The sequence below is a fragment of the Giraffa tippelskirchi genome, chromosome 12 (assembly GCF_054371585.1).
Source record: "Giraffa tippelskirchi isolate mGirTip1 chromosome 12, T2T-mGirTip1v1.2.pri, whole genome shotgun sequence".
Lineage (NCBI taxonomy): Eukaryota > Metazoa > Chordata > Mammalia > Artiodactyla > Giraffidae > Giraffa > Giraffa tippelskirchi.
Genome location: NC_137286.1, coordinates 1,645,819 through 1,672,922, shown reverse-complemented (window position 1 = coordinate 1,672,922; position 27,104 = coordinate 1,645,819). Strand labels below are relative to the sequence as shown.

General features: G+C 63.4%; 1 long non-coding RNA gene across 1 annotated transcript; it reads right to left on the bottom strand.

Annotated features, from left to right (window-relative positions):
• Positions 1 to 3,520: 3,520 nt before the first annotated feature.
• On the bottom strand, positions 3,521 to 4,720 carry LOC145528795 (uncharacterized). Its single transcript, XR_014070655.1, has 2 exons — positions 4,441 to 4,720; positions 3,521 to 3,867 (listed from the first exon to the last, which is right to left on the bottom strand). It is a non-coding gene; the product is annotated as an uncharacterized LOC145528795 (long non-coding RNA).
• Between the last annotated feature and the right edge of the window lie 22,384 nt (positions 4,721 to 27,104).

Here is a 27,104-nt window from a genome sequence, read left to right as displayed (position 1 = left end):
GAGGGGAGGCAGGGCTGGGAAGAGGGCCATTCCCAGTGGAGGCTGGGATCAGCCAGGCCTGGGAACCAGGCCCCCCAGGGAGGGGTCAGGGGGCCGCTCGGGGCCAGGGGCACAAGCCCGCCCAGGCGGCGTCTCTCACGGCCTCTGAGGCCGGCCTGGCGCCCTGCCAGCTGGCTCCCCCGGGCGAGGTGCCCGCCTGACTCACCCCACGAGTCCAGGCCTGTTCCGCCCGCCCTACCCGCAAGGGGAGGAGGAGCCGGGCGGGGGTCACCCTGGGCCGGGTGACGGGGGCACGGGGCTCACTGGGACCAGTGTGTGGCTGGGAACAGGCCGGAGCCAGGCAGGGAGGGAGGGTGGGTGGGGGCAGGAACCAAGCACTGGGCCCCCAGGAGCATCCTAGCTCCTCCTTCCTGGGTCTGGACCAGGGGACCTGGCGACCCTGCTCAGGGTCAGGGGCTGGGAGAAGAGTCTGGAGCTTCGAGAGCACCCCTGAGCGCCTCTGAGCGCCCCTGTGCTCACCCACAGGGGTCCTGGGGTGGGGGGCAGTGGCGGGGATGGTGGTGGGGCAAGGTCAGAGGTGGGGTGCCTGCAGACGGCCTCCTGGAGCCCAGATCGCAGGGCCCTCCTCCACCCGTGGGGCCGTCTGTCTCCTGGGCTCCAGCCCCAGTGAGGCCAGCTATGAGGCCTTGTCCCCTCCTGGCCCCTGTCCCCCCAGGAAACGGGGGAGAAGTCACAGCAGCAGCCTCCATGGGGCTCCCATTGGGCCTGAGGGTGGTGGCCTGGGGGACCTGGGGCCCTAGAGAAACAGCAGGAGGTCTCTGCCCAGCACCCACCGGCCTGCCCACCCCTCGTGCTCTCCTGAGGTCTGAGGCCTCTGTTGGTGCAATTTGTGCGTTCGTGACTGGGTGTCAGTCCTCCCCCCGGAACCCCCTCCCAGCGCCAGCGCCTGGCTGACCTCCTGCTGCGCAGGGCCACCCGGGGTGCACGACACTCACTTGGGGTCCCTGGCCGTGTGGTCCCAGGGGGTCCTGCAGCCCTGGGTTGTGGAGGGTTTGTCTGGGGGGGTGCCCGGAACCCCCCAGGGGCTGGAGTCTGCTCCCGGCAAACAGGAAGCTGAAAGGGTGATCTCTCCCTCCTGACATTGTGTTTACCAAGGCAGGATCCAGACCCGTTTCCACACAGGAAACCTGGGAGGCTGGGAGGGGGCCGGGAAGGAATTCCCTGGGCTGGCCAAGAAGCTGGGCTTCCTGTGGGTCTGAAGAGTGCGGGCGGGGGGAGGGTCAGCCAAGAGCTCAGAGAGGCCCCTCCCCACCGAGCCCCTGGGGCGAGGGGCCCGGGAGGCCTTGTGTTTCAGGACGCTGAGGCCCAGGGACTATTAATATTTCCCCATCAGATGGGGAAAGGGCCCAGGGGCATTGCGTCTCCCCATCCCCAGAGTCCAGTGTGCCCTGGCCCAGGGGCAGGTGGGCTCACAGGGACATTGGGAGGTGTCAGGGGAGGGCCTTCCGGGTGAGTTGGGGCCCAGGGCGGGGCCTCCGCAGAGGCTGTACTTGGAGTCGTGGGGGGGCCTCTCTTTAGGCCCCCCGCCCGGCCTGAGGCCACCCCTCCACACTCCTCTCCACCTGGGGCGGCCAGGAGTGTGCCTGCTCAGTCCCTCAGTCATGTCCGACTCTTTGTGACCCCACGGACTGTAGCCTGCCAGGCTCCTCTGTCCATGGGATTCTCCAGGCAAGAATGCTAGAGTGGGATGCCATGTCCTCCTCCAGGGGATCGTCCTGACTCAGGGATGGAAAACCTTCAGTGCTCTGCTCAGCCTTCCAAACAAAGGGGGCCTGGTAGCCGGCCCTGGACACCTTCCCTGCCCCCACCTCTGTGCCGTGAGAAACGCCCCCACAGAGGCAAGCGCAGAACTTTATTATGTACCGACCGCCCAGCGGCACCCAACCTTAGCCTCCTGCTGTCCTGTATTTGTTTCAGAATCATCTTTGAAAGTAAATGTTATCTTCGGTTTATAGCAAAATTTGAAAGCTAGAGCAGAGACTTCCCACACACCCGACACTTTTCCTCTCACATCGACATCTTACGCTACAGCGGTTGGTTCTAATCATTACTGACTGGAGTCCATACTTGGTTCCGATTTCCCCTCACATCCTTTTTCTGGTCCAGGGTCCCGCCCAGGACACCAGGGTGAAAGGACAGGCGCTTCCGTAAATTACTGTCCTGCACAAGCGGGCAGGCTCTTCTGTCCCCTCGGTTTACACCATCACTTCCGTCTATAGGAATGGACTTGAGGATATTTGTTTTATTCTCTGGGCTATACCCCACTACTACTGAATTTTGTTAGTGAAATCCTCCATCTTTGGCCACTGGGAGCCCTTGCGTTTGGCCGGAGTCATGTTTAACGCCCTCGACAGTTGCCTGGAGGTCCCTGGGTGGCCCAGTCTGGACCGGGGTGCCCACCAGCCATCCAGGGGCACATCTGGGCCCTCCTCCACCCAGCCTGGGCTTTCTGCTGACCCTGTGTTGGCCACACTGTCCTCGCCAGCCTCCCACTTGACATCCCGTCTGTGGGCCCGGTCCAGGGCACTGGGAGTCTCCGACGCCCTGGGGGAGGGGGGCTGCGATCTCTGAGTGCCCAGGTTGGGGGAACAGTCGACGTAGGCCCTGTCCTGGGGCTCCCCGGCTGGGGGAGCTCCCAGGGTCAGGGGCTGTGCTGGAGAGGCAGCCGCCCACCCCCACCCCCTACGCAGCCACGGAGACCTGGGAGCGGTGATGGGGTCCCCGGGGCCTGTCTGAGGCTGGGTCCGTCCCGCCGCCCGTGCGAGGCTCTGGTCTCCCAGGGAACTCAGTGGCTGCCCGTGGGGGAGGGGCACCCAGGAGGCCGTCTGCCGGCTGGAGGGCTTGGGGCTGCGTGCTCAGCGCCCATGATGTTGCGTGCCTAATGGCTGCTGTGACCTGGCTGCCCGGCCTGGCCCTGGGGCTGGAGAAGGGGGAGTGACGTCCCTGAGAACTCACAGGGCGGCTCCGGGGTGAGGTCACCCTATACCTGCCTGCATGCTGTCGTCACTTGGGGAATGTGAGGTCAGCCACCCACCCCCAGGCAGCCATCAGCCACCTGGTCTGCACGTCCGCCCCTGCCGTTCCTGCCCAGTCACTTCCAGGGGCAGCCATTTGCCCCCACCCCCAACCCAGAGGAGGGCAGCCGCCGCGCGCCCCACCTTCCCCACCTGTACTGACTCCCACTTTCCTCAGTCATTTGGGAAAGCATGGTCCAAGTGAGTAACTGGTTCAGCTGTCCTCAGAAGATGGCCCAGGTGCTCCACTGAGAGAAAACTCCCGACGTGGGGGCTGCCAGTCACCCGAGCACCCCCGGAACCGGACCCCCGCCGCATCTGGGTCCTGGCAGCTCCCCCTCCTCTGCCTTGGTTTCCCTTCCCATGGAAGGAGGAGCCGCTGCGGGCTGGTCTGAGCCGCCCCGACAGCGCACACAGCCTCCTTGGTTTGGAATAAATCTCTCCCGTTTCTCCAGCAGCTGAGACGTGCAGCTGTATTTCTTGCGGCCTTGGTGGCCGTCCGCCGAGGCTGATCCGCCTGGCAGAGGGGTGATGCTCTAAATCCAGCGCCCCGGTGCTGATTTGTGGGCCTGCCTGTGCTGGCCCGGGGCTCGCTGGCATCTTTACGAGGCAGGATGAGCCTCAGCTGAGAACTCAGGACAGGACGGGGGTGATCTACAGCCTGAGCCGGCCCTGCCCATCCGCTCACCGTCCCCACTGTGTCCTCTGAGCCCGGCCCGGATCAGCTGCTGTCTGGGCCCCAGACTGAGGGCAAGAAGAGGCTGGTGCTTGCTCCAGAGACCTTGAAATTTGGCTTCAGGAAGGAATTCCCACAGGACACAGTCTTTGGTGGGGACTTCCCGAGCCCTGTGTGTCCACCCCTGCGTGTCCAGGCGTGTGTCCTGGGCTGAACCCAGGGGAGCAGATTTTGAAGACCCAGACCTGGCAGCAGGGAACCGGGTTTCCTAGGTGTGGGGGCAGGAGAGGTCTGTGGGGGGGTGGCCTGGAGCCTGGGGGCCTGAGGAGGGCATCTTGAGTGGTGCTTCCCAGGGACGATGACGCCACAGCTGGGCTCTGTCACCGCGCCTGGGTGTGAACCCCATCTCTGCACCTGGGGTCTCACCATCTCCAAAACAGGGCGATGTGGCCATGGCGAGGGTCACGGGGGCTCCACGTGCACAATTCTTCACGTGTGTCAGCAAGCACCCGTGCCCGGGAGGGTCCTGGACTCACGGTCCCACCTACCCTCCCACCCAGGGAGTGCAGCCTCCTGGAAAGCTGGCCCCCCCGGCACCAGCGGGTATCGCTGGGGTGTCGCTCCCGCCCCCGAGAACCTTCTGCCTCCTTCCCAGGAGCAAAGGGCCCGCTCCAGTCTCCGAAGGCTCACCTTTGGGTGATTTGATTTGCCCAAAAGTGGACATAGTTCTAACGAGGCGCTGAGCTCAGGGAGCCAGACCTACAAGGATGTGCAGAGGAGGAGCAGTCGTGGGGGGGGCGGGGCCTGGCGCCTGTGGGCGGGGCCTGGCGCCTGTGGGCGGGGCCTGGCGCCTGCTGGCGGGGCTAGAGGCAGCGAAGTGAGTCCCGTGTGTCTGCCTCTGACGCGGGCGGGCGAGGAGTGGCAGGCCTGGGATGGGGACCTGCTTGGGGGACTGTCCCCAAGACACCCTAGTTCCCAGCTGTGACGTCACCTACTGGTCCCTGTGGTTACCGCCCATCAGTGGCCATTCCAGCAGGACACATTTGGAATCCTCTGAGCCTCCACACCCGGCCTCACCGGCCCTACCTGGGTCTCCCACCAAGCCCCTAGCGTCCACCCTCTACAACAACCTCAGCCCTGCGGGGGACCTGGCTGGCCATCTGCCTGGAACCGCTGCAGGGAAGGTCGCTGCCTGGCGCCCACTCAGCCCCCAAGACCAGCTGGACACTCCTGACTGTGTGACCACCCTCTGCCTGCAGTGTGGCCCATATCTGGGATCCTGCAGATGGGGGGACGGGGACCCTGCACTTGCCTCTGCGAGAGATGGTCTACCGGGGTCTCCTTCTGGCTGAGCCTGAGACTTTGCTTGGGAGGGAACCAGGCTCAGCCAACACGCTCACCTCCCGAGCCCGTCACAGAAGGCTTGTCTGTGCGTGCGCTGGCGGGCACCGCTCCCACGCCAGGGAGCACAGAGCCCCCGACTCCAGAGCAGGACAGAGCCAGGCTGGCCTGGTACCTGCCCTTCCTGCCGGGTGACCCTGCGGGGGGCGACTTCACCTCTCTGAGGCGCAGTCTGCTTACTGGGGAAGTGAAGAGGGTGCGCAGGATGTCCCTCAGGACGGCAGTGAGGGGCCCCAGGGGGCACTCGGCCCCCCAGGGTCTGACCTTCCCGGCAGACACCTCTGGGCCCTGCCAGGGCTCTGGGGCAGAGCGCAGGCAGCCATGGGCCCCCCACACCTGCTTCTAGGTTGGAGTTTCTCGGGCCTTCTGGGAGTTTCTGGACTTTCTGGAAGCCAGGCAGGACTGCCCCTTTCAGGAACGTACACCTAGATGCTCATGTATCTTGCAAATGTCTGAACCCTGAACAGGTCCCAAAGGTGGACTGTCCTGGGCTGTGTCACGGACTTGGGCGGGGTGTGCTGAGGTACCCTCCGGGCCTTGTGCCAGCTGGGGGCTCCCATCCTCAGGCCCTGTGGCCCTGGAGACCCCAGCCTGAGGGAGACCCTGAAATCGTGCCTCCTGGTCCCTAGATCCTGAGGACCTCAGAGCAGCGGAGCAGACACTGTGAACTGCGCACCCAGCAGGTGCCCCTCCTCCGAGTCCCAGGTCTTCGGGAGCACTCCAAGTTCCCATTGCCTTGGGGCTCCTCCCACCCCCTCCTCCACCATCTGGAAGGGAATCGGGGATCTGGGAGGCAGTGGCTGTGGTGCAGGTGGGCTGGTGCCCCTGCCTGGCCTGGGAGGCCAAGGCCGGCCTCACGCTCCAGCCTGAGGACCCTTGTGAGAGCCGAGGCTGGGCATGTCCACACACACTTTACTGCCTCCCTGCAAATGCCACAGTGACTCCAAGGGCCTGCCCTGAAGACCCTCAGTTAGCTTCATGCAGTGGGGTTGGCAGGGGCAGGTTCCCAGGGCTGGTGGATGTGTGAGGGGAACTAGGGTGTCCTGGGGACAGTTCCAGGGGTCCCAGGCTCCCCCCATGGGCCTTGACAGGCAGTGTGGGCTGGGAATCAGGAAGGCTCTGAGTCCTGGAGGGAGGTCCAGACTCAGCCAGTCCTGTGGCAGGGCCCCGGGCTGGGGGTGGAGGGGTGGCCAGGCGGGGAGGTGGCTGCTGGCCGAGCGTGGCCTGAGCATCCCAGTGTTTACTTAGTTCACATTATGCTGATCTGATGGGGAGATTTAGTCCCGGGGGAAACGCGTGTCAGGCCATGCTATTTGTTAATAAGCTAGGAAGGGAATAGCTGGTGGGAAGCACGCCTCCTCCAGAAGGACAGATGCATTACTTTGTATGCGCGGGCACACACACGCACGCACACACGTGTGGAGTTTTCGTCCCTGAACTCTGTGCTCAGGGCTCTTGGAATCCCCACCAGGAGCCCCGGCCTCTTTCCCCTCCTGCCCTGGTCCTGGGGTGACAGCTGGCCGGCGGCTCAGGGGCTCCACGGTGACCTCCGATCAGTTAGCGTGCGACCCTGGGGCAGAGGGTGGGTGGGCTGAGGGTCCCAAACTTGGCATGGCTGGATGCCTGGGGCTGTTGGGTCCATCCAGGGTCTGGGGCAACTGGGTATCAGGAGGGCCCCTGAGCTGCTGGCAGATAAGGGGGCTGGGCGTGGGGTTCCACACTGCAGGGGGGATGGGTGGGGGAGCAGGGCCCGGTGGGCACCTTGGGTTGCCCCCTCACCAGCCTCCCCACTGGGTCTCACAGGGGATTTTAAGTGTAGATGGCGCTCGTGGTAAAGAACCCGCCTGCCAGTTCAGGAGACGTGAGACGCGAGTTTGATCCCTGGGTTGGGAAGATCCCCTGGAGGAGGGCATGGCCGCACACTCCAGTGTTCTTGCCTTGAGAATCCCATAGACAGAGGAGCCTGGCGGGCTACAGTCCATAGGGTTGCACAGTCACACACGACTAAGAGACTCAGTACACGGTAAGAGTCTCCTCGGTAAGCCTTGCCAGCTGACTGCAGCTGAGCCATCCTGGGCCGGCTTGGAGGAGAAGCCCTGCTTCCCTCTGCCCGAGAGGTGGGTGAGGGTCCGGGCTCCTGGCAGTCAAAGCCAAGGTGAGGAAGCTCTGCAGGGGAACCTTCCTTCCCCCGCCCAGTCCCCATCCCCGCTTCTCCTGGGGGACCACTGGATTTCGAGGCAAGTCCTGGAACCCTTCCTCTCTGGAGCCCCAGGGGTTGGGGGCCCGTGGCTGGGAGGAGCAAGGGTCAGGGAGGCTGCGGGAGACGGTGTGGGAGATGGCGCTCAGGCCTCCGTCTGTCTGGCCGGCTGAGTCGGTGCTGTCTGGAAGGCACACTCCTTTTAAAACATGAGTATTCCTCCATCCTTTATCCAGGCTTGTTTCTCCAGACGTGTTTTTCTCCCAAACGCCTGTGGCTCCGTGGGCAGAGAGGAGCCTGCCTCCAGGGAGGACTCCCTGCTACCCACCCCCCAGGTTCCTGTAGTTCCTGCTCCTTTCCTGGGGTCTGGAGGGGACTGGGGGCTACCCGTCAGCTTGGAACAGCAGAGTCTGGACCCCACCTCCAGCAAGGGGAGGGCAACTGAGGCCAGGGGGGTGGGGGCGCGGGGGGGCCAGGGTTGCCCAGGCAGTTAGAGGGGTCAGGACTGGCCCCCCGACTCCCGGGTCTCTGTCCCCTCCCTTATCCGCCCTGCCTGGCCCCTGGCCCTCGCCTGCTGCCGCTCGCCCCCCCCTCTCTGGCCCTGACTGAGGGTGGTCACCTGCCCCAAGCGGTAGTTACCGGCCCCAGCCTCTGGCCGGCCCTCCACGGGTGCCGAGAGTGAGGACGCATCCTGGCACTTGGAGCACAGAGTGGCTGCTCCCTGGGACGCCCCGTCTGTCCCTGGGCACCGGCAATGGGGCCGGGGAGGAGGGGAGCGTGGGGGGTGGGGGACGGCTCTGGCTCAGGCTGCTTCCCTCCCGGCCTCCTGCGGAGCCAGCCTCCTCCTGCCCTGCTCCCTGGCCTCCCTCTCACCCCCAGCAGAACCCGTCCTGACACAGGACCTCAGGCAGCAGGGGAGGGTCTTGCACCCCTGACTGGCAGGCCCCCGTGTCCCCCGACCTGGTGCTGGGGTCTGGACAGGCTGCCTTGCAGGGAGGTGTAGGTGAGGTCGAGGTGAGGGAGTCTTTCCTTTAGGTGGGTGATGGAAGCTTCTAGAAGCTTTTCATCTACTCCAGGCCTTCACCCTGAGCTCTGCTCAAAGCGTCGACTCTATCCCAGCTGCTCCTCAGTGGGGCCTGAGCTCTGACCTGTAGGAATGAGAACTTCGGCCTCTGGGCATGGGGGCTGTGCCTGTGATGGTCTGGGGGTCTGGGGGCCTGGGGGACAGGGGGTCGTGGGTTATAGGGCTCTGGGGATTGGGGCAATGAGGTTCTAGGTGTCTCAGTGTCTGTGAACTAAGGGGGGCAGATAGGGGAGTCTGGGGTCCGAGGGTGTAGCTCAGGGCCTCGGGCTCTCTGGTCTCCCTTGTACCTTGAGTTTCGTACAAGGATTTTCTCTTAGAGGCTTCTATTAGCCACCACTGACCATGGGCTGGCACCCAGCTAGCCGTGCAAGGGCAGTGGCCTCCAGGGCCCCTGGCTTCCCACTCTAGAGTCCTGGGCAGCCTGGCCCAGAGCCCCCGAAAGGTGGTGCCAGGGGGCCTGTGTGAAGACGGCAGGTGTGGGGCTCAGTGGAGGGGCAGGGCAGCTTCTGGGCTGGAACGGGTGGAGCTGCCGGGAGGGGGGCAGGACTCGGCCCACAGCTAATGCTCAGCTGCGGCCACCTTGGAATTCTCCACTCCTGGTCCTGGGGGAGGGAGGCCCCACCTACTCCCTGCCTGAACCCGGTCCCTCCTCTTCTGCCCTGTTCCCTGTCCCTGAGCCAGGCTCAGAAGCTGACCCAGCGGACGCCGTGGCGTCTAGAGGTTGGGCTCCAGTCCCAGACGCGTCATGAAACACAGCTGTGTGATCTAGGAAAGCCCCCTGATCTCGCTGTTCATCACTGTCCTCTCTGATGAAATGAGGACACTGACCCTTTGGTCTCAGCGCCGGCCCTGATCTGTGACCTCAGCCCTTGAGGCCTCGGTTTCCCCATCAAGGACCTGGGCACCCCATGACAGTGGGGTGGGGAGGCCGCTGGACTGGGGCCTGCACGCTAGGTGGTATCTGCCCCTGGAGTGTGTCAGGGGGAGCCGCAGGCCACTGTGTGTGGGGGGAGCAGAGGGTCCCCTCCTCTTGGCCAGGGGTCTGCCCCTGCCCCCCGAGACCTGGCAGTCCCGGGGGGCTGGCCCAGGGGCCGGGTTCCCGTTGGTTGCATGATTCTAGGGGCAGCTCGGCCTCTGGAGCTGAACTCACCAGGGGACTTGAGCCCCAGCCGAGGAGGAGGCCTGGGAAGGGGGCTGTGATGGGGGAGGGGGTGGTCCCACTGTGAGCAGTGGGAGGTGGGGAAGCAGGGTGGGGAGAGAGCCCTACCCTGGCTTCTTCCAGGCCCCGTCCTCTGGGAAGCCCCCAGGCCCCAGCCTGGCCTGGGTCCTCTCCCCACACCTTCTTGCCTGCCCCTGGGGGGCTGGCTTCTATGTGTAAGTCAGGTGAGCCCCTTACTTGTAGGTGTAAGCCCCTTACTTGTGGGCTCATCCAGGTGGCATCTCTGCTGTGGGTGCCAATATATGGGGTGTGAACGCGGGAGCAAGGCAATTAGACTTGCAAATGGACCCACAGCCCAGGAGCGTGCTCCAGGGTGAGACCTGGTCCTGCTAGCAGAGGCAGCACCCCAGTGCAAGGCAGGCAGGCTGGGTGGTCGGGGGAGAGGCGGGAGGGTGGCTGGAGAGGGGGTCGGGGGGGTGAGACTGAGGTATTCAGTTCAGTCGCTCTGTCGTGTCCGACTCTTTGTGACCCCATGGACCGCAGCACGCCAGGCCTCCCTGTCCATCACCAACTCCCGGAGTTTACCCAAACTCATGTCCATTGAGTCTGTGATGCCATCCAACCATCTCATCCTCTGTTGTCCCCTTCTGCTCCTGCCCTCAGTCTTTCCCAGCATCAGGGTCTTTTCAAATGAATCAGCTGTTCGAGCCCGGTTGCCAAAGTATTGGAGTTTCAGCGTCAACATTAGTCCTTCCAGTGAACACCCAGGACTGATCTCCCTTAGGATGGACTGGTTGGACATACTTGCAGTCCAAGGGACTCTCAAGAGTCTTCTCCAACACCACAGTTAGGGGAGCCCTCTTTCAGGGCTGCCCCCCCCGCACTGAGGTCACAGGCTGCAGATGAAGGTGCCACATGGGGCTGCTGCCCCTGACGTCTGGGTCCCTCCTCGGATGCTCCTGACCTCCAGCCCCGTGGGTGTCCTTGCTGGGTCCTTACCGTGACCTTCCTGCCTCTCCGCCTCCCTCTGGACCACCTTGTCCCGGTGACTTCACGTCCCCCAGTCTGTGATTCTGAAACCTCCCCCCCCACCGCCCGGTGCCCCTCAGATTCCCCAGACCTGCGGGATCAAACCCAGGGCTTCGTCTTCCCTCACCCTGCCCCCACCCCCACCTCTCAGCCGCCCCTCACCCGCCCCCGGCCCCGCCCCTCAGCCTGCCCTCCCCCACTGTGTCAACTCCATTCTTCTCCCAGAATCTGGGGTGACCTGGGCTCCCTCTGCCCCTGAGGCCCCCGCCCGTGGCCACACCCACCCTGCCCCTCGGCCCCCAGACACGGCGGCGGGTGGGGTGGGAGAGACCCCGGTGTCTCTGGGCTCCCAACTTGGCATCTCACTTACAAAGAGAGAACGCGTGTTTCCCGTGAAGTCTGGCCGGCTCTTGTCGGCCTCCTTTCGGTTATCCCTGCATTTGCTCATTTGCTTCTTGTTGTGGGCCAGCAGGGCGGGCCTGGAGTGGATTTCGTGGTCCGTCTGACCAGTTCCTCAGGGATGCCCGGAGGGTCTCCTGCTCTTTCAAAGAAACAGACGTTTGCTCTGTTATCAGCTCAGCACCCCCCCTCCCTGTGGCCTCTGGCCAAGGGAGATGCCATGCCCTGTGCAGGGAGTGATCAAGGTCCAGCTAAGGCTGGGGCGGGTGCGGACGGAACCGTCCACAGAGACCCCACCTCTGCCCTACACACCTGATCAACGCAGGAGTGAGTCCATGTTGAGGGGAGAGGTGCCTGTTGTCTGTCTCACCGCTGCCCAGGCTGAGTGGGTCCAGAAGCAGGAGGTACGGTCCAGCAGGTGACCTGCCATCTGCCAGCTGACCTAGGCTATGAGAGAAGCAGAGCACGTAGGTAGGGCACTCAGGGGAAGGGGAGTCCTTCCACCTGAGGCAGAGGTAGTTAGGGAAGGCTTCCTGGTAGAGGAGGCACTCAATGGGATTCTGGAAGGCAGAGGACTAGACAGGCAGGGGTGAGGGTCCTCCTGACATCAGGGATGCCCCTGGTGAGGCAGGCAGCTCTGCCTTGGCTGCAGGAGGAGGGGGGCCTATTGGGGGTGGCCAGGCCGAGAAGGGGCCTTGGGAGGACAGCAGTGTGCAGTCTGCTAAGCATCCGAGACCTCATTCAGCCCTCGCAGCACGCCTGCCCCGTGGCTCCAGGTCTCTCCTAGACCCTCTACCAGAGGACAGGGATGGGACCCAGCACAGAGCTGGTGTTGTGCACGCAGGGCCTCTGGGCATGGCCTTGCCCACAGCCAAGTGGGCAGCCCCAGAGTACGGGATTGTCAGTGCTGTTATGGGAACCTGTTTAGTCTGTATAGGACTACCCTGGTGGCTCAGTTGGGAAAGAATCTGCCTGTGATGCAGGAAATCTGGGTTCGATTCCTGGGTTGGAAAGATCCCCTGGAGAAGGGAATGGCTACCCACTCCAGTATTCTGGCCTGGAGAATTCCATGGATGGAGGAGCCTGGTGGGCTACAGTCCATAGGGTCACAAAGGGCCGGACACGAATAAGCGACTTTCACTTAGTCTGGAATGTTTTGGACATTCCAGGGGACCCACAGGAGGCTCCGGAAGGACGCTTTGGGCTGAGACCAAAATTTGTCTCTTCATTCATTCACTCATTCATTCGTCCCTTCATTCGTTTGCTCATGCCAGGCAGGTGTGGAGGTAGAGGCCGAGCTGGGAGCTGGGTCCTCTTGGCCAGCGAGAGCTGTGATGCTTTTCAGAGCTTTTGTGAGCCATTTGTGAAGCATGTTTGTCATTGAATAATGTGGAATGGAATCACGTCGCAATCCCTGCCATGGTGTGGAAAGCTGATCAGAGGACCAGACTGACTGAGGCCTTAGTGCCAGTGTGGAGAGAGGCTTGGGCTGAGTGACTGCCCCTTGCAGGAGGCCGAGAGACTGTGGGACGGTGGCTTACACGGCGGACCTAATGACCACGAGTCGAGTGGGGAGAGTTGGGTGTGGGACGTGGCCTTGTTGGCGGAACTGTGGCCACGGGGTTGGCCCTGGAAACTCGAGGAGGCCACGTGGCCATCACAGGGCAGAGTGGGGTGTCCTTTCCTGTCGTTTTTAATTTGCACGTATACATCCTTTACAGTGGTAAGATTGGTGATAAACTGTGTGCCTGTGGTGGGCGAGCCGTTTTCTTGGCGAACCAGTTGTTGGCCTTTTATCAGCACAGGTCGGGGTGGTGGAGGGAGCTGCTTCCCTGGGTGCTTGTGAGCGGGCTCAGTCCCTCAGTCGTGTCCGACTCTGTGCTACCCTATGGGCCCGCTGGGCTCTTCTGTCCGTGGGATTCTCCAGGCAAGAATACTGGAGTGGGTGGCCATTCCCTCCTCCAGCGGATCCTCCTGAGCCCGGGATGGAACCCGCGTCTCCTGTGTCTCCTGCACCACAGGCGGGTTCTTGACCGAGTCACCTGGAAGGTATTTGGAGGCTCCCAGCGCTGCTCGTGGGGAGGGTGGTGTGGATAAATCAGAGACAGGACTTGCTAAGGGGAGGGGCCCAGACACAGTGGGAGGCTGACTTTGGTGGGGTTGGGCCGGGAGGGGCAGGTGGGTGGCAGGGGCCCCAGAGACTCATGGCCCTGGGGTTCTGGTCTACTGCCTTGCATTCCCTTTTTGAAACCGAGGTAGCTCATGCCCAAAGCGCTACCCAGGTTCCCTCCAGGGCATTTCCGGCCGTCTCAGTCTCCCGTCCTTTGTGGTGACAGACAGCAGCCCCCCAGCCCCCAGATGGGCGCCCTGCCCTGCCCGCCCTCGGCCGCCTCGGCCTGCCTCCATGCTGTCAGTCACCCCTCTGAGCTCGCTGTGGGGAGCGGGACCTCTGACTGAGCCTCTCGGCTGTGATGAGACATCAGGGTGCTTGTCAGCCGGTGGGGGGAGGCGGTGCCCTCCAAGGGGCAGCCATCTGATGGCCCCGGGGGTCTGTCCGGCCCTCTTGCCTGCAGCGGAGGTCCCGGGGGGCAAGCAGAGGGTGCGGGGTGTCTGCCTCCAGCGGCCCCCAGGAGCTCACTGCACAGGTGAGACCTGAACCGCAGGAGGGGCGGCAAGTAGACAGAGAGGCAGGGCCGGGCTGGGGGCCACGCCCTCCACTGCATGTGGCGGGGCCTGGGGAGGTGGCCCTGAGCACTGCTCCAGCTTCGCCCTCCACCACTGGGGGGAAATCACAGGGTCAGAGCCTTCGATGGGGCTCTCCTGTCGTTCCAGTGTGGTGAGCGGAGTGGAGTTGGTGCTCCAGTGGCCCACTTCCTCCTGGGCACTCATTCACTCATTTGATAAACAGCTACTGAGCCCCAGGACTCCGGGGACCACCCTCCCTGTACTCCCACCTACCCAGCTACCCAGCTACCCTCTCTTCCTCTCATTCTGTCCACCGCTCCCAGACACTTGGACCTCTCTGTTCCCTGTCCTGCAGTTTCTTGGCACCCAGCCGTGTGTCCAGCTCCCTACTCTTCTCCATATCCCCACCTATCTATTCAGCCACCCACTTATCCACCCATCACCCTTCCATCCATCCACAGTCCACTCATCTGTCTATCATCCATATACCCATCTATCCACCCACCCATCCATCATCCATCCATCCACCTATCATCCATCCATCATCCACCCACCCATCCATCATCCATCCACCCATCCATCTATCCGTCTGTCATCCATCCGTTCATTCCTTCTTCCGTCCACCTGTCCACCCATCCACTCTCCCAAGCACCCACCCATTCACTTATCCAACAGCAATTAGGGCTCCTTGGTGCTGGCCTCAGCGCTAGGAGGAGGGCACAGGTAGGAGCTAGACACCACCCCTGTCCTTGGAGACCCCTAGGCCTGCAGGAGAAGCCCCTGTGGCAGGTGTGTTTGCAGGGTCTCTGCCGTTCTGAAGGTGTTCAGGTGACGTGGGTCCTGAGGGTGCTGGCACTGAGTTCTGGCCAACCTGCCTGCAGGGGAGGGTCCCCTGTGGGGAGGTGGGTGGGCAAGAGTCCCCTAGGCATTGACTCTGTGGGTTCCTGTGAGGGTATGTCATGGCCCACTTCCTACCTCCCTACCACCCAGCCCAGGGGACATGGAGGGTCAGAGAGGCCCCTGAGAAAGTGGAAGTCGGGCCAGAGATGGGAGGGCCATGATTAAGGTCACACAGTGAGCCCAGGCCTTGGTACCACCCTCTGCCTATAAAGGCAAATAGCTGGATGCCAGTTCCCATTCCGGAGAAGGCAATGGCACCCCACTCCAGTAGTCTTGCCTGGAAAATCCCATGGACGGAGGAGCCTGGTAGGCTACAGTCCATGGGGTCGCTAAGAGTCGGAGGACTGAGCGACTTCACTTTCACTTTTCCCTTTCATGCACTGGAGAAGGAAATGGCAACCCACTCCAGTGTTCTTGCCTGGAGAATCCCAGGGACGGCGGAGCCTGGTGGGCTGCCGTCTATGGGGTCGCACAGAGTCGGACACGACTGAAGCGACTTAGCAGCAGCAGCAGCAGCAGCAGTAGCAGTTTCCATTCAGAGCAGATGTCCCTGGTCCCCACAGGGGCCCAAGGCGGTGGCTGTGCCCTGGGCTCCCTGCCCGGCATCCAGGACCTGCTGCTGGGTCTGTCTCACCCTGACCCTGCTGTCGAGCCCTGCCTCTGGAAGTGTCCAGACGGTCTGCAGAGGTGGGGCTGTGCCCCCCGGGCCTGTGGCCTCAGGCAAGTCCCGTGAGCTCACCGAGGTTCAGCTTTCTCATCTGTAAACTGGGGACGGAGACCCAGGGGCTCCGGGCTCTCAGCGCTTCTCGGAACTGACCGCGTGGGTGCATACGGGGGCAGGATGCCCAGAAGGGCCCCAGAGCCAGGACACAGGAAGCCTGGGGGCTGTGTGGCTTAGGGAGTCACTCCTGGGGGCTCGGAACCCTCTGCTGCTCCCTGGACCTGCGGAAGTGAAGCCTGAAGTTTCCTGCAGGGGCTGTGGGCAGTGGGTGTGTGCACACAAGCTCCTGTGGACTTGGATGGGGCAGGTTATCTGGATTGAAGACGTCCGATCAGGAACCTTTTTCCAGTCGGGGAGAAGCAGCGTCCGGAGCGGTCATTCGTGCCAACCCAAGGACCCCTGTTTCTGCTTTTCCGGCGAGGGCGCCGAGGTTCCCGGCGGGAGCCGTGCCCAGGGTCCCGCAGCTGGCAGGTGGCCGGGCGGCAGTCCTGGACATCAGGGTCGCAGGGCGGCTGTGCGACCGTGGCCTGGCCCCGGCTGCCGGCATTGTGATGACTGAGGCGGGGCGCCGGGGAAAAGGCGGCGAAACTTGGTGCCATCTGTCTGTTCGGGTGATTTGCTGTGAAGCCGGCGAGGAGCTGCATCCTGAATCATGTCTGGGGGTGTTACACACGTATCGCGGACAGACTTGTTCCTAAATTATCTTTTATGATCACCCGCGCGTCCGCAGGGCCCGAACCCCACCGTTATTTGTGGCGGCGGACCAGGCATTAATTATTGACGCGCCTGCCCACCTCCTCGCCACCTCCAGTTAAAATTCATGGTCCGGCCACTCGGCAAATATTGATTCTGACCCAAGTTGATGTTTTCCCCTTAACATTATTATAATGAGGGATAAAAATCAAATTGCCTTCCCTGAAACTCAATCATTCTTCTGTACTGTGCCTCATCGATCTTCCTTTCCCCGGGTTTTACCATAAATTATTCTATTCAATTAAGTAAACTCACACATAATGGCATTTTGCAAACTGAATAATTTATTGACTGTGTTTGGCAAAAGGCTGCTTTGGGGTGGGCCGGGGAAGGGGGGGCATTAGGTCCCCCAGCTCTCGGAGGCCCATCTGAGCGGGGCGGGGTTGGGGGCGTCCGGGGGTGGCTCCCTGCTCCCCGAGGGGTCTGGGGCTACGGGGTGTACCGGACATACAGCGGCGAGACTGAGGTCCCCGGGAGGCTCCGAGGAGGAGGGCTGGACCTGGGTTTCAGGAGGTGAGGGAAGGGAGGGGGCATTCGGGGGCTGGGGCTGGGGTCCAGGAGGAGACCCCAGAGAGGGGCTGAACCCCGTCACCTGGCTGTCCTCTGCCCGGACTTGGCCTCAGCCTTGTTTCTTGGTGTAAAACATCTGTGTCCACCTTCCCCATGTCTCCCCTCCCCCGGAGCCAAGCACCCAGCCCGGGTGGCTTAGATGTCAGATGGTTATTCTCTCGCAGTCCTGGAGGCCGGAAGTGTGAGGTCAGGGAGCCAGCAGGCCTGGTTTTTCCAGGCCTCTCTCGCGGCCTGCAGACGGCCGTCGCCCCACCCTGTCCTCACAAGGCCTCGCCTCTGTGCGCCAAGCCCCTGGTGTCTCCCTGTGCGTCCACATCCCCCCTTATAACCGGTCACGTTGGTTTGGGACCCGCCCTCAGGACCTCGTTTTCGCCAAATCGTCCGCCTCCACCACCTGCGGTCTTGTTCTGAGGGGCGGGGGCTCAGCTAGGACACGCGAGCTTGGGGGGACACCGCTCAGCTCTTGCCAGCCTCCTTGTGACTGGCCTTGGTGTCTGCGTCCACCTGGCTTCTTCCAGCCTCCAGCCTCCTCAGCCGCAGAAGCAGAGGAGACGGAGGGGAGGGTCCCACCTTGTCCCCAGGGGCCTGGCCGCCCCGAGGGCCCCCTGTCCACTCAGCTGTGTCCCACCCCCAGCATCTCCTGTGTCCTGGCCCTCTGCCCCGCAGTCTGAAGGGAAGCAGGACACGCAGACGGGCCCCGGGCTTCCTGAGAAGCAGCGTCCATGGCCCCTAACACCTAGCCCTTCCCCACACCTCAGCCCTGGACAACAATACTATCCCCTCCCCATCCCCCAACTGTCCCCTCCTCCACCCCGACTGTCCCCTCCCCAGCCCCAGACTGTCTCCTCACTGTCCCTGCTGCCTGCCTGCCACCCCCCCACGCAGACCCACACACCCTGCGTTCGGGTCCTCGGGTAGCCTCACCTGGGCTGTGCGTCCACACCCGCACCGCCAGTGGCCCTGCTGATTTAACTCCAGAGCGGGTATCCAGCTGCCCCTTGCACGTGTCCCTTGGGCATCCCTCTGTTGCAGCACGTCCCATGGCGGCCCTCAGCCTGCCCTGCCCTTTGCCTGGGCCCTGGGGCCAGTGGAGGGTCACTGTTTACCCACGGTCCAGGGTGGGAAGCTGGGGACACCAAGTGCCTCCCTTCAAGATGCCCTCATGATTCCCCTCCACCCTTGTGGCCCCCAAGTGGTGCCAGGGCAGCAGGAGGGAGAGACCTACCTCTCAGTCAGCACTGGTCAGGCCTGAGGCCACCCTGCCCAGGGCCTGCCTCCACTCCACCCTGGAGCGGTCCCCAAGCCTCAGATTCTTGTCCCTGTGATGGGGCCAGGCCTTCCTCTCCTTACCATCATCCAAGGCCTGTGATGGCATGGAAGGGCACTGAGACACAGAAAGTGATGGTGGGTGAGGAGCAGGGTGGCGTCGGGGGGCTGGCATCCCTGGGTGGGCGGTGGGTGGGGCTGGCCAGGGGGAGCCAGCCTGGCCTTTCTGGAACCCTCTCCCCGCCCCTCTTTCCCACTCATGGCTGGGTGGGGTCTGAGGGCCCCTGCAGGACGCAGGCTGCAACCCGGGGGGCCTCACACACCCCTGACGTGTCTCCTCTGCGGGCTGGGGAGGGGCTGGGGGAGGGGAGTTGGGGGATTGAGGATAATTACAGTTAATTGCTCCTGGAACCGGCCCTGCAGAGGCTGCCCAGGAAAGCTGTTAGCACTAATCACAGGGATAATGAGCCGCAGTTGGCAGGGCTCTTTCTCTGCTCTTTCCTGGGGGGCTCCCCTCTACGCCCCTGCACACAGGCGGGCCCTCCTCACCTGCCGGCCCCAGCACGGCCCTGGCGGGGCCGGCCTGATGAGCAGGCCCTGGGGGGCGGGGGGCGAGGGGAGGCCGGGGCTCACCCCACCCCCCAGAGCCCTCAAAAATGAGGCGCACCCTTGGGGAGCCCTGTCGCTGCTGTGGGCTGAGGGAACGATCAAGTAATGGGGTGAGTGAAGCTGGCTTGGACGGGGAGTGTCCCCAGAGGGGGGCCCAGGTTTCCCAGTCTCTGCATTTTGCCTGGGGCCAACCTCAAGCTCGTGGATGTAGAGAACCCTGGACTCTGAACTCATGGTGGAGCACAGGGCCTGCGACATTCCGGCCTTGGAAGCTGCTTGTGTGGGGGCGCGCCCCCCTGAAGGGCGGGCCGGGGCGGGGGACTCAGGCTGCTGAGGAGCTGGGGAGCGGGTGGGCTTCCCGGGGTACGGTGGGCACATGTGGCACAGCGTAAGCCGCCTGGGCTGAGAAATGTGTGTGAGACGCTAATGACATAAACACTGGGCCTCTGGAGCCACACTTCTCCAGATCAGCGGGGCGGGGGCTGGGGTGGAGCCCCGGGGGGTGGGGGGCGGGCTGGGGGCTCCTGGCTGCCTGCACCCCTGATGGATGCCAGTGGCTCAGCCTGCCTTCACTCCTCGACAGAGTCCGCTCTGAGCGGGGACACGCCGGCCACCAGTGATGCCGACCCGAGGGCAGGTGTGCAGGGGGCTTTGGGGGTGTGTGGGCCGTGTGTGTGGCCTGGCCTAGTGGCCTGGCATGGTGAGAGCACTGAGGTGTCCCCTGCTGCCATCCTCTGGGTCTCCAGCCTCACTGCCAGGTGGGCGGTCGCTGTGACCTCTGGCTTCGGTGCGCGGACCCAGGGCAGGGGGTACTGCCTGCTCGTGGCCTCGCCTCTGCCAGTGCCTGTGGAGTTACACCCGGGACAGCCCCGAGGTCACCCGTGGAATTACTTGGGACAGACCCGGGGTCACCGGGGGATCACCCCCGGGACAGACCTGGGGTCACCCGTGCAGTTACTCAGGACAGACCCGGGGTCACCCATGGAATTACCCGGGACAGACCTGGGGTTGCCCGTGGAATTACCCGGGACAGACCCGGGGTCACCTGTGGAATTACTTGGGACAGACCCGGGGTCACCTGTAGAATTACCCGGGACAGACCTGGGGTTGCCCGTGGAATTACCCAGGACAGACCCGGGGTCACCCGTGGAGTCACACCTGGGACAGACCTGGGGTCACCCATGGAGTCACACCTGGGACAGACCCGGGGTCACCTGTAGAATTACCCGGGACAGACCTGGGGTTGCCCGTGGAATTACTCGGGACAGACTCGGGGTCGCCCGTGGGGTCACCCCCAGGATGGACCCAGGCCAGCCCTCTGCCTGGACGGCGGCTGTAGGGAGCTCTGGTCCTGTCTCTGTTTTTTGGTTTTTGAAATCTTGTTATGTATTTATTTTTGGCTGTGCTGGGCCGTCGCCGTGCGGGCTTCTCTCTGGCTGTGGCCCCTCTTGCAGGCTCTTCAGTGGGTGGGGCTCACGGGCTTAGTTGCTGTTGCACGTGGGGTATTCCCAGACCAGGGACTGAACCTGCGTCTCCCGCGTTGGCAGGCGGATTCTTTACCACAGAGCCACCAGGGAAGCCTCTCGTCCTGTCTTTGTTTAAGGTGCCCTTGGCAAGTGCAGTTTCGGATCTGTTCACTGCAGAACAGTGATGGAAGGGGGCAGGAGCAAGGTGCCAGGAGAGGGTCTCTGTCTGCCCCCAAACTCTGGTTCCCAGGGGTGCAAAGACCACGGGGAAAGGGAGATGCTGGGCAAATGTCCTGGGATGTAAGATTTCTCCTGGGACCACACGGCTGCTTTTTCTCTGTGTTTGGATTTCCTACCATGACTTTGAGCTGGTTTTTTAAAATAATGCTTGTTTATTTTTGGCTGCATCAGTCTTGGCCGCAGGCTGTGGCATCTTAGTCGTCACTTGTGGGCTCTGTAGCGGTGGTGAAGGCTGACTTGCCCCTCAGCACATGGGATCTTATGAAAAATTCCCTGACCCGGGATCGAACCTGCTTCCCCACATTGAAAGGTGGATTCTCAACCACTGGACCATCAGGGAAGTCCCACCTTGAGCTGTTTTGAAACAGATGAAACAAATGAAAAGAAATTTAAGGGATTATACCTAAACATTTGATTTTAAAAAGAAGATTTCTTTCTCAGGCCCAGTAACACCTCGCTTATCTTGGGTACACCTGGCAGAGACAGCCTGACCGACTCAGCTCCCACTCACTTTCACCCGAGTGGTGACGGGCTTGGTGACATGTTGGGGACAGCTGACGGGAGCTTGCAGTGGCCAGCACATCTGCTCATCAGCAGAGTGGGGGTGGGGGGAGGCAGACTGGGCCCCCAGTCCCTGGGTATCTGAGCTCCTAGAACGTTCAAGGTCGCTGCAAGGACAGGACACAAAGACTGGCTGGATTTGAGCTGAGCAGTGGGCACAGTCAGAAAGAGTCCTGATTTCCAACCAGGAGACTTAGAGGCTGGCAGTGAAGCCCCGGCATCGGATGGAACATTCGCCCTTGGGGACCGTCTGGGCGAGGTTGCCGGCGGGAGGGGGCGGGGGCATGCTCTGCCTCCTGGATCCTTCCTCGTTAACTCAGTCATTTGGGGAACCACAGCACTCCGGGTTGGGGTTCAGCAGGGCCCGCTTCGTCCTATCGGTGAAAACGTCCCGTCTCCCTGAGAAGGAAGGTGGCCTGGGGTGGGGGGCAGGCACCAACCTGCCCACCCCCTGCCTCCCTCTGAGTATCTGTTGGGGGGAGATGAGTACTTTGAAGAAGGGCTTATTTCAGGTATAAAAAGGCCCCTTGGGCTTGGAAGCTTCCTGACCCCCCAGGCAGCCCAGAGAGGGGCTCACCCAGTCCTGCCCCTCTGGCTCTGGGCAGGGGGAGGGTGTTCTGCGGAGTGGCCACTTGCTCCCAGATGATGACCTTGGGCCACATATCTGAGCAGACCCGGATGCCCACGGGCTGTGAGTATGTCGGGGGCAGATAGACAGACGGCTGTCTGTCTGGTCTGCACTGTTGGAATGAGCTCCCCAAAGCATGGCTCTGATTGTGGCCCTGCCCTGCTCACACACCATCCATGGCTCCCTAGTACCTTGGCTGCCCGGCCCGGTTTTCCATTATTCCTCCTCTTCCTTCCCCAGCCTGGAGTTTGCTTGGCTGCTGCACAGAACACAGGAAGCAGCCTGGGGCTGAAACAGCAGACGTTTGCATCTCAGCCTGAGCCCTTCTGGGCTGTGAGCGTTAGAACTTCAGCACCTAATTCTGGGCACATGTTCCAGCCCACGACGCTTGGTCTGGCCAGATCGGGGCACAGATCTGGGCACACATTCCAGCCCAGGATGCTTGGTCTGGTCAGATTGGGCAAGTGGGCCCTGAAGCGCATGGCGCATCCCCGCCGCACCCGGTGCTCTCACCTTCGTCCCTGTGGAGGCAGACGGTCCCCGGGCAGCAGGCCTGTGGGGCGGGGTCTGGGGTTGGGGCCAGGGTGGGCAGGGGCCGTGGCTTCCTGTGCAGCCACACAGAGACTCTGGAATTCCCTGTCTCCTACGGGAGGAAGGGGGCAAGGGACCAGCGGGCTGAGCACCGTCTGTCAAATGTGATCGGCCCTGGGGTGCCACGGTGATGGGCAGAGGGCTGGGCGGACCGGGCGGCCCCCATGTCAGAAGCCCCTGCGGGTGTGTGGCTGGGGTGCAGGTCAGCGTGCCCAGCTGCGTCGTTCCTGGGCCTGGGGCTTGGAGGATGGTCCCTAGAGGAGCCCAGGGTGGACTTCCAGGGCGAGGATTAAGTTGTTCACGGTAATCAAGCCCCAGAGAAGCCGTTAAGTGAATTTTGCTGGCGGATCTGTCCTGCGATGGCTTTCCCCTCACTGTGCCCCCTCTTACGGGGTCCCTTAGCTCAGTCTGGCTTTTGTTCTCCTGGGGAGGGGGGGCAGGTGTCCTGGGGGGGTGCAACCTGGCAGGTGATTTAGGGGAGCCTCCTGGCCAGAAATACCATTAAGGAAAAATGGGTCTTGGCCCATCTTTTGGTTTTTCCATTAAATCCTGTTCGTTTCCATTTCACAAAATGGTTTTCTAATCCTATTTGCAACATGCCTGTCAGCCACAGATAAAAACGGGACATTTGCATTGGGGAGGGGGGTGGGGGGCGGCCCTCTCCCCTAAAGATAATATTAGGTTCCTTAACGCACTGGTGCTCCTGGGGTTTACAGTTTTTATGTGGAGGTTTAAATATTCAAAACCAGGTAGGGCTTTCCCCCTTCTGCTGACTATTAGAGACAGATTATACTTAAAAGAGATTTAATTTGTCAGGTTGTCGCAAGCCCTAATGGAGGGTGAATGACGCGTGTGGAGGGGAGCGCCGCCTTTGTCTGGCCAAGCGGGGGGCTGTCTGGGGTTAGCGATGGGCATGATGGCCGAGGAACAGAGGCGGGGGTCTCATGCTCTGCCCGCCCCCCCCACCCCTCCCCGTCTGCACCAGGCTTCCAGGGACCTCTGGGGTAACTCCCTGATTAAAAGCAGCGCCAGCGACGCAGCCCATGAGCTGCTGGCCGAGGCGGGGGGCACCCCTGGGTGTCCAGCCGTCACCCCCGCCCCGTGTGGAGATGCTCGAGGGGGGGGACCCATTCAGGTCTCACCGAGGGTTGGGGACAGGGCTGGCCCTGAGCACCCACGCAGCCTCTGTCCCTAGTGCACGCTGGTGAGCCGGGCACTTGATCTGGGGGTGCAGCTGTGTGTGTGTGTACACGCCTGTGTGCCCGGCTCTCTGTTGACCTGGGAGGGTGGCCCTAGTGGGGACTGCAGCGTGGTGCTGGTGAGGAGGAGGTGGGGGTGTGTGTCCCTGGGACTGTGGAGGGGGCCGCGCTCTCCAGTGGGGGAGCCGTGGATCCAGCGGGAGGACTCGGCAGTGGATCCAGCGAGAGGACTCGGCAGCGGATCCAAGCGGGAGGACTCGGCAGGGCCACGGTGGGGATAGAGATTTAGGGTGACTCAGATCACCTTTGAGAATGGGAACTTCAGCCTCCAGGAAGAAGGGCTTGGGGGTCACAGTGTAGGGTGGAGGCAGCAGGGAGGCGTGGCAGGGCCCCTGGACAGAGGATAAGGCTGAGGGCTAGACTGGGGTTGCTCACCGAGATGGCTGGGCCCCGTGGGAAGAGGGGATCTGGGGGCCCTGGGCTTCCGCCTGGAAACTGGGGGCTGCGTGCCTCTTGGGGAGCCTGGGGGTGGAGCAGGGGCCGGGGCACTCTTCTGGTGCCCCTTCCTCTCCTGGCTTCCCAGATGGAGTCCGGTACCAGGACTTTAGTGGGGTCTTGTACAGAACCCGCATGCCGGCGTCGGGGTCAGACACGCTGCAGCTCAGGAAGGGGCCTTGGTCTCCCCACAGACGGGGAGGGGGTGGACACCCAGTGCCCAGAGGCCTCAGTCTCCCCATGGTCAAGGAGGGGGTGGACGCCCGGTGCCCAGGGGCCTCGGTCTCCCCACAGATAGGGAGGTGGTGGATGCCTGGTGCCCAGGACACCTGCTGAGCCGCCAGGGGCCCCATCTGCCCTGGGGAACCAGGCGAAGCATGAATCTGTCCCCATCCCTGTGTCAAGAGGGCCCACGGGGTGCTAACTGCTCCCCACTTCTGGGACGTGGATGAGGTTGCCAGGGTCTGGATGCATGACCCTCATGCCCAGCCTCGGGCCTATGACAGCGGGGGATTGGAGGCCCCGGGCCTCACCCCTCCACCTGCTCTGGGTGAGCAGCCCCAGGGGCCGGTCCGTGTTGGGCCTCCAATTAGAGCCTCTTAGTGGCGGCCTGGCCGGGCCTGGGCACCTGGGCACCCTTCAGGGACAGGACGAGGATTAGGGGCCCAGCCCAGCCTGGTCTTTGCTGGAGGATCAGCCGGTGGGCCCTTTGTCCTGACAGTGGGGCTCGTCTGCTTCTGGAGACTCCAATTACAGCCCCCTCGGGAAGGCGGTGGCGGGTGCAGGGGAGTCCCGGGCCTCTGCCCTTAGAGGAGCCCCCCAAACTCCTTGTCTGCACCCCTGCCTGCAGTCAGCCTGAGCCCTGCCCTGGAGCCACCAGAGCGTAGAGGTGTCCTGGCCAGGGCCCAGGGCCTGTCCTGGTGGCAGGGGTCCAGGCCTGGGGCCTGTCCTGGTGATCTGTCCTGGTGGCAGGGGTTCCCAGCAGCCAGGAAGCCTGGGCTGAAGCCGCCCTTCCCTGGGTTGACGCCTCTGCTGAGCAGGGGACTGAAAGGACCACAGCCTGACGTGCCGGGCCCGGGGCTTCTCCGACAGGGTCTGGGGACATGAGTGGCCCAGTGAGGGGTGGCCGAGGCTGTGACTACAGGTGGTAAAGGCGGGAGGGGCTGTCTGAGTGCTGCTAGGCCCCCTCCCCTGCAGACCCCGGGGCAGGTCTGGGCTCGCCACCCCACACACTTGCGCTGTGTAGATGAGCACCAAGGGCAGGAAGCCGGGGACCAGGGGCGCTGGCAGGGGTGGAGAAACCCCCGCTCTGGCCGTAGGGCCCTGCGCCCTGCCCCTGAGCCACCGGGCCGCGTCTCAGGAGCCCTCTGTCTGAACCTCAGCCCTCGCACCCCAAACACGCGGTGTTTCTGGGGTGGGGTGCCTTCAGAGAAGCAGGAGGCCTGAGCCCCTTTGCCTGGGCGGCTGGGCGCCGTGAGCCCCCTGGATGTGGATGTTGAGAAAGGCCGGGGCTGGGTTGCTGTGAGGGAAGGGGGGCCAGGGCGCCAGCCTGGGGCTGCTCACTGGGCAGGTGGTGGCCTCGCTGGACAGAGGCCCCTGTGGGCCCAGCCCCCTTCCGCCACTGTCTCCCCAGGAGGAGCCCCAACCAGCCAGGGCCTACTCTCCCCTCTAACCTGGCCCCTGCTTCAGCGTCCCCCTCAGCCCCACTCTCTGGCCGTCGAAGGGGGATCTAGGTTGCTCTCTGGGAGCTCTGGGCAGAAGGACTGGGAGGACACAGCCTCCCCGGGACCCCTAAGGAGAGACACCTGCCCACCTCGCATGCCCGCCCCTGTACAGGCTGGGGGCACAGCTGGCCCGGGCAGGCGGGGAGCGGGCGCGGTGGCTGCAGCAGCTGGGCAGGTGTGGGGTTTACGGGCAAGCCCCCCACTATCTCTAGCTGCCGGTGCTGACCGTCAGGGTCCTCGTTTGCCTCCTCCAGGGCCTGGCACCGGCCTGGGGGTGCTTGGTGTGCCCCCTCCCCGCGGAGGCAGATTGCTCGGAGCTCTGCTGCGATCGAGTCAGTCCAACCAGCCTGGGGGCTTTGAGGGGGCATCGGTGCGGCTAATCCCTTAATGGGGATGTGCTTGTGCCTGGGGAGTGTGTGTGCTGAGTGAACACACAGGCAGGCAGATGACAGCCAAGTGGTGCCCAGGGTCACCTCCCCCGGACACTCGGGCACTGTCCCCCTGCCAACAGGCGCCCGGCAGTGCGCTCATGGCTGGACCCTTGGGTGGCCGTGACACCGGGAAGGCTCCAGGGGCCCAGGACACAGGCACAGGTGATGCTGGCGGGAGAGAGTGAGGCACCAGGAAGGGTCAGGGAAAGTTCTGGAGAGGCCCCTCTGAGCTGCCAGGGAAAGTGCCTGCGGCGGCCGTGGGCCTGGCCCCCCACCCTGGGCTCTCCTACCGCCTCCCAGGGGAACCGCTGGACTCACCGTCCCTTGCCAGCCCCACCCTGCTCCAGCCCTTGCCCAGCCCCTCCCCGCTCCGCCCTTGCCCAGCCCCTTCCCACTCCAGCCCTTGCCCAGCCTCACCCCGCTCCAGCCCTTGCCCAGCCCCGACCCACCGGCCCCCGTGCCTGCTGGCCCACCCAGCTGAGCGCTCCAGTTTACAGGCATTTGAGGAAGCAGAGGCTACAGGAGGCACAGCGGTTTGGGTCCCCTGTATTCCCACTACCCACAGTGCGGGGAGGCGGCTCCCTGGTCCCCTTCGATCCAGCCCAGGGGGCCGTGGCCAGAAGGGGAGGATACGAAGCTGGCCTCTGGGGACAGGTCGGAATGGAAGGGCACCGTGGGGTCGCGGTGCCGCTCGTCTCACGGGGCCCGGGAAGGGCGGTTCCCTGTCGCGGTTGGTCTGTCCCCCCTTCTTCCCTGCCACCCGGCTGTCCTGCCTGCCTTCTTTCCGTGCGTCCTTCCCTCCCTCCCGCATCCGTCAGTCCACAGCGCGTCCTCCTGCCATGTGCCTGGTGGCCACCCACGGGTCCTCAGGCGCCTGCTCCTCCCCTCTCCTCTTCACACCCTCCCTCCGACCCTTTATCCCTTCCAGCACAATCCTGCCCAGCTTGGGCCTAGCCTGCGGGGTCACACGGTCAGGCCTTTGTGGTCCAGAGTGCTGCGGTCTGGAGAGGAAGGCCAGAGAAGACCCCAGCCCAGCCTGGGGCCCGGGAGGCGGTCTCCCCCGGAGGGCAGTGGTGCCTGGGCTGAGTGCGGGGCAGTGACCTGGGCCAGGGCACTGTGGGACAGTGAGGGCGTCCCTGGGCAGGGACATCCCCCTCGTAGGGGGAGACTGTTGGTGCAGGGCTGGCAGGCCCTGGGGACCCCAGGCCTGAAGACTCGTCGCAGCGCCAGCATCCTCTCGGGGGCG